Source organism: Tympanuchus pallidicinctus, unplaced genomic scaffold (genome assembly GCF_026119805.1).
Source record: "Tympanuchus pallidicinctus isolate F22 unplaced genomic scaffold, pur_lepc_1.0 scaffold2, whole genome shotgun sequence".
NCBI classification, from domain to species: Eukaryota; Metazoa; Chordata; class Aves; order Galliformes; family Phasianidae; genus Tympanuchus; species Tympanuchus pallidicinctus.
This window is the reverse complement of record NW_026294721.1, coordinates 20,831,611-20,843,922: the sequence shown is the minus strand read 5'-3', so window position 1 is coordinate 20,843,922 and position 12,312 is coordinate 20,831,611. Positions and strand designations below refer to the sequence as shown.

General features: G+C 46.6%; 1 protein-coding gene and 1 long non-coding RNA gene across 3 annotated transcripts in view; one reads left to right on the top strand and one right to left on the bottom strand.

Annotated features, from left to right (window-relative positions):
• Positions 1-3,169, bottom strand: part of KLF3 (KLF transcription factor 3) — a 29,111-nt gene extending 25,942 nt beyond the window's left edge. The window contains exon 1 of one of the 2 annotated variants that reach the window (XM_052681639.1): positions 3,051-3,169. The gene's annotated coding sequence lies outside the window, so the exon portion shown is untranslated. Of the gene's footprint in view, positions 1-1,204; positions 2,811-3,050 lie in introns of those variants that run through there. The other variant, XM_052681640.1, reaches the window with a different exon arrangement.
• Positions 3,170-4,012: 843 nt separating this feature from the next.
• LOC128079936 (uncharacterized) lies at positions 4,013-4,871 on the top strand. The gene is made up of 2 exons (XR_008206386.1): positions 4,013-4,372; positions 4,544-4,871. It is a non-coding gene; the product is annotated as an uncharacterized LOC128079936 (long non-coding RNA).
• Positions 4,872-12,312: the final 7,441 nt, after the last annotated feature.

Genomic DNA, 12,312 nt, shown 5'->3' with positions numbered 1-12,312 from the left:
AAGAGAAACATTTACATTCTCTTTCTGCATTTCCTCTTGATGTTTTTCTATATCGGCATGGGGAGAAGTCAACTAATAAAAACAAGACTGAAAAATCATTTTTGCACCTATGGAAACATCAAACGTAGAACAGCTATACCTGCTTATTCCAAAGAAAAGCCAGCACTCTCATTTCCTGCATTACATCTGTGAGACAGAAAATCTTCCAGTATGGATAGAGTGTATTTCTTTCAAGAACTGAACTGCAAAGTGCTCGCAGCGGGCCATCCAGGTTGGCTGAGGGCGGCAGCCAAGGCTCCCTCTGAAAGATGACTTTGCAGATGTGGGCTCTTTTCTCACACCAACCGAACTCCGTGGCTTTAATGGAGCGATTCCAGCCCAGCTGGCATCACAAGCTAGAGGAGAAAACTGGCTCTCAGCAGAGGGAGCGGGCGCTTCAGGTCACCCCCATAAACATACTAGGATTCGCGGGTGCATGTTAAAGGTTAACTTGGAAATCTCATGGTGACATAATGCAGGCATCTTAAGCAACTGTGTGTGTAGGGATATGATAACTCACTGGGTGGGGATAGGGAGTTGAGGGGCAGCGGAGAGGGGCCTGGACGAGGCCACCAATCCACCAGAAAACAGCTCGAAACAGGAAAGAGCACCACATATGCCACTTGGAATGTGTGACGCAAACCCCAGCCTTGAAACAAAGAACAGGAAACAGCTCTGCTGGCTGCACTGGGGAGAAAGCACACAGAAACATTTAGGCGGCCCTCCCTGACCCTATATTCATGAGCAGCTGGAGTCTTTTAAAACAACAACAGTGGGTGGAGGTGTTTGTTCATTGGGTGTGAAGAAAAACACTGTCCTTATGCAGGGGACCTGCCCTATTGACAAACAGGCGCCCTGCACAACATGAAGGAGTGGGAGATTTTCAGACACCATGGGTGACGATGATTAACTGCAGCCTTCCCTGGGCTGATGGATTTATTGCTGGACTCATATCACCAGTAGCTGAACACCAGCATAGCTTCGTTGTTCCCAGCAGCCAGCTCCCCATCCAAAGCATGGACCCTTACGGACAGAACCATAGACACCCTGCAGGCATTGCTTTCAACTGTTAAGGGGCTTCTCCTGGCTCCCTTCATCTGGCACAGCTCAGCAAATTGTTCCAGAATTTTGCCTTCCCCATCCCTCTGTCTCACACAGACCTCACCTCGTGACCTGTGGAGGTAATACTGTTATTGTCACAGCTCGACAAATGAATTCTTCAAGATGGAAGCAGAGCAAGGGTACATCTGGTCCAGATGCCCATTACGGCAACTTCAAGGTGTGTTTTCCTTCAAAGCTGTGGTTTCAGTGCCATCTTCCCTGACCCTGACATGCTTTGGTTGCTTGTACCCTATGGGTGAGACACCTAATGCTATCCACGGTGAGACTGTCTCACAGCAAACTACATGGTGGGTCACAGCAGCAGCTCCAGCAGCTGTCGGCTCCATGCTGATCTACCAGCTCCTCTTCATGGCGAGTATCTGGGACTGTAAGCAGCACCTGTATTGCGCAACTCCTATCTCCAACATCTCAGGACCTTTGTCTGATCTCGCTCACATTTACATGGTTATTTGTCTGAAGGCTTTTGCTGTTGGCAATGCAGGCACTGGTTGCACAGGTCACATCCCCAGAGCACCTCAGGGCTCCCTCAGGGCTCTGCTACTTTGAGGAAGTTCTGTCCGGTTCCTCGTGGAAGGAAGCAACACATTTAGTATCTTTTCTCCCTGCCCTTGACACCAGTCTCCCTCCCAGTCTGCACAGCGCATTCTGGGAAGGAAAAAAAAAAAAAAAAAAAAAAAAGGCATTTGTTTGCTTGGACAAAAACAGAAGCGGTCACTCATGTCAGCATACTCAGGTTTTTGTATTTTTATATTAGACAAAAAGTTCTTAAAAATACGAAGGTTGGTCCGAAGTAACTCTCCAGGGTCAGGCAGGATTATCAGATCCAGATGGAGCTCCTCTCACACAGAGTTCCTCATGCAATTACCAAGAACACGCGTCTTAAAAGCACTCAGTGGAAAAAGTCATTACCGTGGAGCCCTGTAATCCTTTGTCTTGGATGCAGGTAACGAGCATTCACGGATATTATTAGCTTAAATAAAGTCTTCAAAGCTCTCCTCCCGCCACCCAAACGGAGCTTCTAGTAACAATACAGCCCTCAGAGCTCAGCTCCACTTCCTGCTCTTTCAGGGGCCGGGAAGCGAACGCAGCGAGCGGACAATGCAGGTACCTGACCGCGTCTGCCGGGCAGCGGCACGAGCACGAGGCGGCCCGGCTCCGCTGCGCGCCCCACGCAGCCCTCGGGCGCCCGCCTCAGTACCCGCGCCTGGCGTCCCCGGGCCGCCGCTGACTCCGCTCCAAAGCAAATATCCCGCTCCCTTTTCGGCTTTACAAAGCGACGTCCAGAAAAGGGAGCCGAACTACGGTCGTTATTTCTAATTCCATATTTAACCGCGGCGCTTCCCTGGACGCTGCGTGGTTGAACTTCACCGACCTCGCTGCAACGTGGTGCTACGCTCGGTGACGATATGCGGGAAAACCTATTTCCGAGAGCCCGTATCGTCCCCGCTTAAGCACTTTCCAACGGCGAGCTCCTGCAGCGGCGTTCCCCGCCGCCGGGCAGCACTCGCCCTCCGATGGACACGCAGAACCCGCCGTTCTTTTCACCCCAGCGCCGCCCGACGCCGTGCCACGTTGAGATCCGCTGACACCGTTCCCCCTTCCCGCGGCCGAACCCCCGGGGGAGCCGCGAGGGGCCGGGCCGGACCCCCGAGGAAGGGTCCAGAGTCCCCGGGCGCCCCCGGCGGCAGCGCAGGTGCGCGGAGCAGCGGCCACGCCGCCACGCGGGAGACGCCGCCGGAGCCGCGGGGGGCAAGCGAATCCGGCCCCGCGCTCCACCCGGCTCCGTTCTCCCGGCTCCCGCCCCGGGCACCGCGGAGCCGGCAAAGTTTTCCCCTCCCGCAGCCTATCCCGCCGCCGCAGCTCCCTCCCGTCCCGGCCCTCGCACTTACGCGGTGCTCCCGCAGGGCCGGGATGGCGCAGGGCGGTGGGGCCGGGGGCGCTGCGGAGGCTCCGTGCCGGCGTGTCCCGCGGCTGAGGCGCCTCCGCGGTGGCTCCGGGTCTGCGTGCGAGGAGGAGCCGCCCGCCGCCGCCCTGCCTCCCGCCCTCCGCCCGCCTCCCCCCCGGGCTGCTGGCACCGGGCCGCGCTGTCACATGACGCGGCGCCTCTCGCCCTGCCAGGCTCCCTGGGCCGGCGGGGTTAGCGCTGGGAGGGTCACGGAGGGGAGCGCGGGAGGGCGGCTCCCGCCCGCGGGGTGGAGGCTCGGCCGAGGCGAGTCAGCGAGCAAAACAGCCGGGCACGCACTGACTGCGCGCCGCCCGCCCTGCCTCCCGGGGGCAGACGGCCCCGCGCAGACACTAATTATCCCCAGCAGCCCGGGGAGTGGAGGGGAGGGGAGCGGAGGGGAGCGAGGCCGCCGCCCGCTGACAAACCTGCCCGGCCAGCTGCTGTTCCCCGCCCGGCTGTCAGGCAGAGGCGTGCGCCTGGCACCCGGCTCGCAGCGCACCCCGTTCCCTCCCTCCGCGCCCACCCCGGCCGACCTGCGGCGGCAAAACAACAGCAACACCCAGCGCCCGGGGGGCAGGAAGGGAGGTGCTCGCTCTGGGGCGCTGCCGCCGAGCTGCCTCCGCCGGCGGGGGCTGGGACAGGCAGCGGGGCGGTGTGGAGCTTGCCCGCGCCGCGCCTCGGCGCGACGGGAGGGGAGGGCCGGGCCGAGGCGAGGACCGGCGGCCGGGCGGGGGGCAGAGGTGTGGGCCCGCCTCCGCCCGGCTTGGCGATTCGCCCGGCCCGGCTGCTTGAGGCCCGTGCCGGGGTGTTTCGTACGGCTGCAGTCTGCCCGTCGCGCCCGGCCGTGCCGCCTCAGCCCCGCGGGCGGCACGGTCCCCGAGTTCGGTGTCCCGCGGGAGAGCACCCGGCTCGGCCCCGCTGCGGTTCGCCTGGCAGCTGGAAGCGATCTGCGGGCTCCGGTACGCGGATGGACTTGTGGAAGCGAGACTCGTCCCAGCACGGCGCTTGCCGCTCGGGGCGCGCTTCTGCCCGTACCGATAGGAAACGGCGGCCGCTTGTCGCCGTAGCCACCTGTGGACTTCCCTTGGAAAACTATTTTAGAAAAGTAATCTCGGCTTGCTGCTCCGCTCTGGTGAAAGTTCTGCCGCAAACACACTGTATTGTGCATGAAATTGTTATGTAGGCGTTGTGCCATGTAAAATCCCATCCTCTCTTCGTTGATAAATGACACCTAACGCATCAAGCAATGGGCGACCGCCACGCTTGGTAGGTGCTCCTTGAGACCCGTCTATGTGCTTAACGCCCTGAGTAGGGCACCAGCATAACATGGCTCTCTGTGCACGTTTGGGTTGTTGTTATTTCTGTTTTCCTTGATTATTGCTAACTGAGTCAATGGTGCTGTAAGAGCACGTGTTCAGTCTACATCTTTATTTCTAGGATGTCTCAATGTGTCCCTTGACTTCGCTTGCTACTCTGAACGGCATTAAAAAGCAAACCAAGGCACTGATCTGAAGCCCTGAAGGGTATGACTCACTGACATAACAATACATTGTAGTATCTCCTGGATAATTACACTGCATCATGTCACAACAAAGTATTGTTGAAATATTATCATGTAGCTCATAAAGTGTGATTTTTTTTATTGTAAGCCTATAAAATAAACAAAATTGTTGTGTTAGAACAGACGTGCAGGCTCAAAGCATTTTGTTAGGGCTGTGAAAATGAGCTGTAGCAGTAAATGCACTCAACATAACACAAATCCCAATTTGGCATTGTTTTATTTAGAGAACTAGCAGAGATGTCACTACTAGCTACAACTCTTAAGTTGGGGCAGAGTGGTTTTGATGTCGAACTGTGATACAGGACAAAATATTTGGCAGTGGTGAGCATGCTGCTCATCCTGGTAAAGTCACTGGTGTTTCCTGTTAACTACTAGCTTGTGGTGGCCTCAGTTGAACCACATTTAATCCAGTGTAATTTTACTGTGTTCTGTGAAGTCACTTAGAATTAATGTTAGCAAACGAGGAGAAATAGGGTGTTAATGATGCTTTTGTGGTGCAAAGCAGGATTGTACACTTGTCCACACTCAGTTGTCTTCCTTTGCTTGCTTTTCACACTTAACCAAAAATTGGAAAGGCTGTCCAAATTCTGAAGTGAACATAATCTCATTGCTTTCAGTGGGAATCAAGAAGCAGGGAGAGGGAAGCTTGGGATGTGAAGAATCCCCACCATCTGGTTCACAGACCCAGCAGTTTTAACCAGGTCTGGAAGTGTTTCTGGATCAAAGGACTGGCTGATGGCAGCCCTTAACGTCTTCCAGTACCACACCTCCTCCATCTCTGCTCTGCCCGTTGTCCCAGCAGCAGTTCAAATGTTGATGTGCTGAGTGACTTCTCTTAAAACAGATTGAAGAGCAGTGGCATGCAAGACCTTGGGATGACAGAAAAGAGGAAAGCTGTGCTGTTCTCCCTGGGTTTGTAGCACATGGCATGAGCCCTTGTTATGAAATGTACAATTCACACTCAGAAGTGCCAGGGAGAACATGGCACATACAGATTTCTGATATGGTCAGACAGGAGGAGGTACGTGGACTGAGTGGAATGGAATGTGTGCCTCCTTGTCAGAAAGAAACTATTAAAAACGTTAGATTAAAAGGTATAAGATGACCTGATATTTACTGGAGGATCAAATCTGGCCGTGTTGAAATGAACCCTTGCATCCACTAACTTACCTTTGTGATGAATGTGACTTAAATTGTACACAAATTTATGGCTTTTAAAGGTAAAGTGTTTTATCGTGCTTCTGTAAAATCATTTTAAAAATGTAAAACTAAGAATATTGAGCATTTTTCCAATCCTTAATTCATCTACAGGTTATGGGAAGAACTTTGAGCAGTTTCCTGGTCCCAAGCAACAAAAGTATTACACTGGCATTTATTCTGAGTTGATCCATATTACAAAATTACTGTCTAGTCAGTGAGTGGCATTATACAAGGAGAGTGTCCACTGCAGTCAGCGTATGTATCTGAGGTGTTGGATATTCACCTTGTACATCTGGTACTCTTTAAACTAGCTCTGGAATGAATGAGAGAGGTCATTGCATATTCATTATGCAATATTCATTATTTTTCTTAAACATGGTACACTTCTTGGGAAAAACCTAGATCACACTTAAAACGGTATGCTGATACTTCTTCTACAACAAATGTTTAATCTCAGCAGCACAGTAACAGTATACCCCAGTGTTGTAATTCCAAGTTTTCAGAAATGTGGAAATTAGAACAGGAGGAGTTTAAATGATTTAGAAGCTTAGATATGCCTACACTGCAGTCACAGACATACCCAAACTGGGTTTAAACAAGCCGGCTTGGGAGCTGTGAGCAATCCAGCTGCAGCAGGTGGATTGGAAAACATGCCCCAAAAGCTGGGTAAATAGCTGAGGGGTTAGGCTGGCCTGAGCTCCATGGCTAGACTACTATCAGTGCCCGAGCTGACTAATTTAAAGCTAGCCCAGTGATGTTTGCACTGTATTCCCATCACACCAGTTGTGCTTGCAGTATAGACATAGCCTGCTGTGAGCTGTGTGACTCAGCCCTGTCTCCTGACAGACGATGCTCGTGCAGTTCTGGAGCTGTGTGGGTACTGTCAATCTGCAGGTCCTCATGAAAGGCTTTTCTGGATACTAAAAGCTTCACAGTACAACACAAGGCACACTTTCACTGTGTGGATGAATCATAGAATCACCAAGGTTGGAGAAGACCGCCAAGATGATCTAGTCCAGCTGTTCATCTACTACCAAAATTTCCCCACTAAACATGTCCCAGAGCATAACATCTAAACATTTATTGAAGCTTCTCATATTCAAATGGTGACCCCCTCATCTTGTAGCTTCTTGGACAGGTGAGTAACATGTGAGTCATCCTATGCATTTGCATAATTGGTGCTTTACTGTTTGCTTAGGGGAAAGGTAGGACTGCGGCGTGCAGTCAGACTCTCTGGGTCTGCCATGCAGGTGTAGGAGGGAGGACATCACCCAAGGAGTTTGGTCAGAGCTGGTGATAAGATGGATGGGCATTGGGTGGAGGCCTCTCTCCTCCAGGTGCCCAGACCAGCTGAGATTCCTCCTCCCTGCCTTCCCTTCTTGTTGCCCCAGGACCAAGACAACTACCATCATTGCTCACCCCTAAAATGAATTCTCATTTTGTGCAGAAACAAATTTCAGCTGCAATAACACAAGGCTCTTTTGTGCTCACAGCCTCACACAAGGAAGGGATGGATGGCTGCTCTTTCTAGTTAAAACCATCCAGTCACACATGACTGCCCTTAATAAAAAAACAGCCCTCCAAGGGTCAGCCCTCAAGTCCATGACAGCAATCAAAATTACAGAGAGAGGCTTTGGGGATAGAGAGAGAAGGGGGATTTAATTTCTTTATATATGTTGATATTTTTGAGAACAAGCAAGTATTTGTTGCAGTTGTAACTTTTACCAAAGGCTGCTGGGGTTGAATTTCATTATTTGATGTGCAGAAAGATTGTTGTATTAAGTATTATGTCTAAGATGTAGCTGAGTGAGACTTGAGATTTCCATAGCAGAAAGAATAGCAACAAGTATAGCAGTAACAGCAGACATGTATTTGTCAATAATCTTGGGTATGAAGAATCCCTTCCCATCAAATTTGCTGTGATGTGTGCTCAGAGAAGGTATAGATATTGATATTGGTGTAATTGAGATCACAGTCTGTGTCTTTTTACTGGTCGTCAGCTTTATATCTGTACTTTATTTGTGTTGAAGACTGGGACTGGGGCTGTTTTTTGTTTTTTTTCTTTTTGTTTTGTTTCCCCCCCCAGTAAACATAGTCTGTGTAAAACAGAAAACAAAAAAGGTTAAGTGATTTGCTCATACAAATATATACGCAGTCAGTACTTTTGTTATAGAAATCCTGTTGCATGTCAATTTCTGCCCATTATTCTTTCCCATCAGAAAGCGATAAAAATATGTATATAAGTGAGTTACTCTGTTCAGCGTAATTCATTGTATATGTAATGGAAACGAGTCTGCTGACCTTCACTGTACAGAAGACCTATTTTGTGTTCCATAATACCCTGCAAAAGCCTGGAATCAATGGGAAGTCCAGAGAAGTAACACTCCTCTTTGCTACTGTCAGAAAGTCTTGTTGCACTTTTGTTAGACAGAAAATTGAATTGTTGATGAATGAAATTTAGATATATCAATTTGTGTCTGTCCGTATGATGTAAAAGTTATTTTGACTTTGAGTCAGACAACTCAGAATGCAGTGCCAGATCAGTGTCACTTCATCTTGTAAATGATGTCCCAGCCCATGGCAGGGGAGCTGAACAAGGTGATCATTAAAGGTTTCTTCTAACCCAAGCCATCCTGTGGTTCTGTGATTCATCCCAGCAGAAACATGTATCATGGGTCTTCAGTGATGAGGTGCTGGAACAGGCTGCCCAGAGAGGCTGTGGATGCCCCCTTCCTAGAAGTGTTCAAGGCCAGGTTGGATGGGGACCTGGGCAGCCTGGTCTGGTATTAAATGTGGCAGGGGAGTTGGAGATTCATGATCCTTGGGGTCCCTTCCAACTCTGGCCATTCTGTGATTCTGTGATTCTGCGGAGAGAATGTTAAGGGTATCTAATCACAGTAGTCTATAGTTAAGAGTGCTATATCTAGTCACCAGTTATTATCTATCTGCTTGATTGATGGGAAAACAGATAAGCCTTAAGATGTTTTGTTAGTTATTTTGATTTGATTAAAACATTTCTTTGTCTACTTTGTCTTTTTTTTTTTTTTAATTATGTACAGCTTCAGCTTTGTTTAACTTTTATATGACACAGATTGACCTTTGTAAGCCTCGTATCCAGAGACAGATTTCAGGTGTACTTCTGCCTGAATGGAGAAATTGGGTCTAATTTGAATGACTGAGAAACCACCTCAAAAAAAAAAAAAAAAAAAGGAAGAAGCTTATGTCCATTTTTGCTGTTTTCTCCCTCCTTTCTCATTTGGGGAGTTTGCTTGCTTGTTCAGTTTAGGACATACAGTCAGAAATTCAGAGTCAAATTCAGGGCTGACATAACTCCTTCGACTTACTGGAATTTCCACAGTCACGAATGACTCAGAATGCCCAATATTCAAAAACAGCCTCTGACAGGATGCCATTTTGGGAAACAATGTTGTTCTTTTGTTTTGTTTTCTTTTTCTTTTTGGAAAAGCTGGTGTTGTGTGAAAAATATATGCTAGCAGAATTTGAAAAGTTAATATAGGACTCAAAAATGTCTCTTTTTTACTCTGGAATGTTTACTGAAAATTTACTGCAGTTCTTTGTTGATTTGTGAAGCTCTGAAGTGATTTACCTGACAAAGCATAGAGTTTAATTCTTTTGTCCGAAGACATGTATTGAAGTTGGCATAATTCATTCCCTTGCTGTTTGATAAAACTTTGCAGAATCTGTCCAGGTTGGACTGGATTAACCCCTGTAATTGTCTAGCTGCTTTTCTGAATTCAGAGCTGAGCCTGCTCTGTTGGGACATTGGGCTAAACAACCTTCTGAGGTCCCTTTCAGCCTCATGCTCTGATTCTGCACTGTACCATTTCTAGGGGAAGAGAAGAACCATTGGCTGTCCATGGCAGCTGCCACCTTTAAAATGTTGTACTTGGTAAGGTTGAATGAAAATAACTTGTAGGTTAAAATTACCATTATGAAACATTAAGAACAAAGTAAAGGAATAGCCAGTGGCTACTATCTTCCACATAGTGTACTCCAAACATGCAAAATATATACTCCAGCAAGAGTGGTGTCTATTGGTTATAAATGGAGATCAAATATTGTTCTCTGTTTTTACCAGCAGTACCATCAATTTTTTATCATTTTGTTTCCTTACTGCATATTGAAGTATGAAAACCAAAAGAAGTATGTAGGGAAATCAGAGCTGCAATTTCTTTCAAAAAATATATTTTTTTCATATAAACCTGTCTACTATTTTCATCATTGTTATTTTCATGGTATTTCCAAAGTATCTTTGTAAGCAGTGCTGTTTAGAATATCTATGTATAAACAAAAAGATTGATATTTGGGGTGATAAGGGCTGTAGAGTGAAATACGCTCCCCTTACATGAAACGTAATCCTCTGTCTTCTACACAGGAACCTAGTAATATAATTATCAGTCTACCTATTTTAATGAAAGGTGATTTGACAGAAGATTTTAATTATTTACTCAGCAATACATTTTCTGCAGCGAGGAATTTTTCTATATGCAGAGCAAAATTCTAAGCTTGTTTATTAATGAAAGAATACTCCTGTTAGATGGTGAGTGCCTTGACCTCCAGTTCCTCATACTTCCCACTGCAGCACAAAACACAGATGAAATTTCACTATTATAATACAGGCAAATACTTTGAAACAATACAGCCAGCAGAAACTTGAGATGAGGATTATCTTGTAGGTCTGGTTTTTCATCCTAGCTAGGGTGTGTTACCTTAATAAGTAACCCAAATAATTACTTACAGATTCAGCAAATGGTAAGGTCACATTGGCATTTCTGAGCAAGGAAACATATTAGAGACAACTGATTGATTAAAGTGGCCTTCATTTCCTTGAAATACTCTGACAGCTGCTAGAATTCAAACACAATCTATGAGATTGTTAAAGAACAGGTACTGGGATAGCAGAGCATGCAGCATTCAGAATATCTAAAGGCATGGGGTACTGTACTGGTATCCTGCCTGCAGTTCATTTTGTTGTTCAGGATTTTGTTGGGAAATACTAAGTGTTGCTAAAATAACGTGAAAGCAAAGAAACTATTTCACAATATGTGCAAATCTTCCAGTTGTGCTCATATTTTTTCAATACAATAGGAAAAGCATTTGTACAGTGTGTTTTGCCAAACACCTTCATCATTTTTCATTAATCAGATAAAATGAATATTTTAATGTCACTCAGTGTTTTTCAATGGAATCTTGAAAGCTAACAGGATTATTAGCAAGTAAACCTTTCCCAATCTGAGCTCTAAGGGAAGACTTACCATTTCTGTTACTTCTTGGGCCTCCCTATCTACATACAACTGTTAATGTCAGTATTACATTTTCCAGAATGACCAAAGTCTTTTTAAGTCTTCGACATTTCAGTATGTATCTTGAGACACTTTTGAAAGATTGTCAAAGCATGGTGGAGTCAGTACATCCAGGATACTGTTTTCTCAGACTGTTGGCATTTTTCAGATAGGGCAAACTGGCCTTTTTGTTTTTTTCACTTTTGTTGCTGGCGACTGAAGGAGGAAATAGAAATTGAACGTCTGTGTGTTTATCTGCTCACTGCAAGCACTACAGTCATGGCCACCTCCTTGCCTTATCAGTGCTGGATCATTTAACATCCCTCATTATATTTACATAAACCCTGTGTTTTTAACATGCACATTCAATGGTCCCATCTCTGACCTGATTTACATGATTTGTTAAAACTACTAACCGAAGCATTAGTAACAGTATACTTACTTCAGATGAACTAAATAGCTTCAGAGACTCTATTTCAATTACAGTCCTGCACACATAGCTTGCAAATATTTGGATCACTGTATGTATGAAGAATACATAAATATATGAATCTACATGTTAAAAGCTCCAATGTCGATATAGTTGGTATGCAAAGGGCTCTGAGGCATAAAACTAGAGTAGCAGGTGTGGGTGAAGAAAACAGGAAAGGTGATGCAGGTCTTCTGTTCACAAAATCTGTCCACCTATATTGCTGTGTTATGTTAATTAGTTCTTATTCACTTCCGGCCCTAAGTGACTGTGCCCTATGTCTCTGCCTTGCTGAGCACTCTCCTTTCGTCACTGAAGAAGGAGCAGCATCTGTACTACTTGTAAAAGCAGCATTTGTAGTAGTGGTCAAAAAACAGGAGATTACAGCTGACAGTGATATAAATAAAAAGCAGGCGGGCACGTTATATACCTGTGATGCAGATAATTTCTAATTGGTCATTTTCTTCAAACTTCAATGAAAAGTATTGCATACTCTGTAAGGGAGTTCCTTCTTGCTGCACTTTTGTGAGATGGGGAAGCTCATCACTGTTTAACTCATAGAAAATGAAGGCAGTGTAAGCAAGTGAGGGTGAAAACTGTAGTTCTAAACCAGAAAATTCTCTGTGGAACTTTCAAATGTGTGTCTTGGTTTTGAAATATGGACTTTTATGTT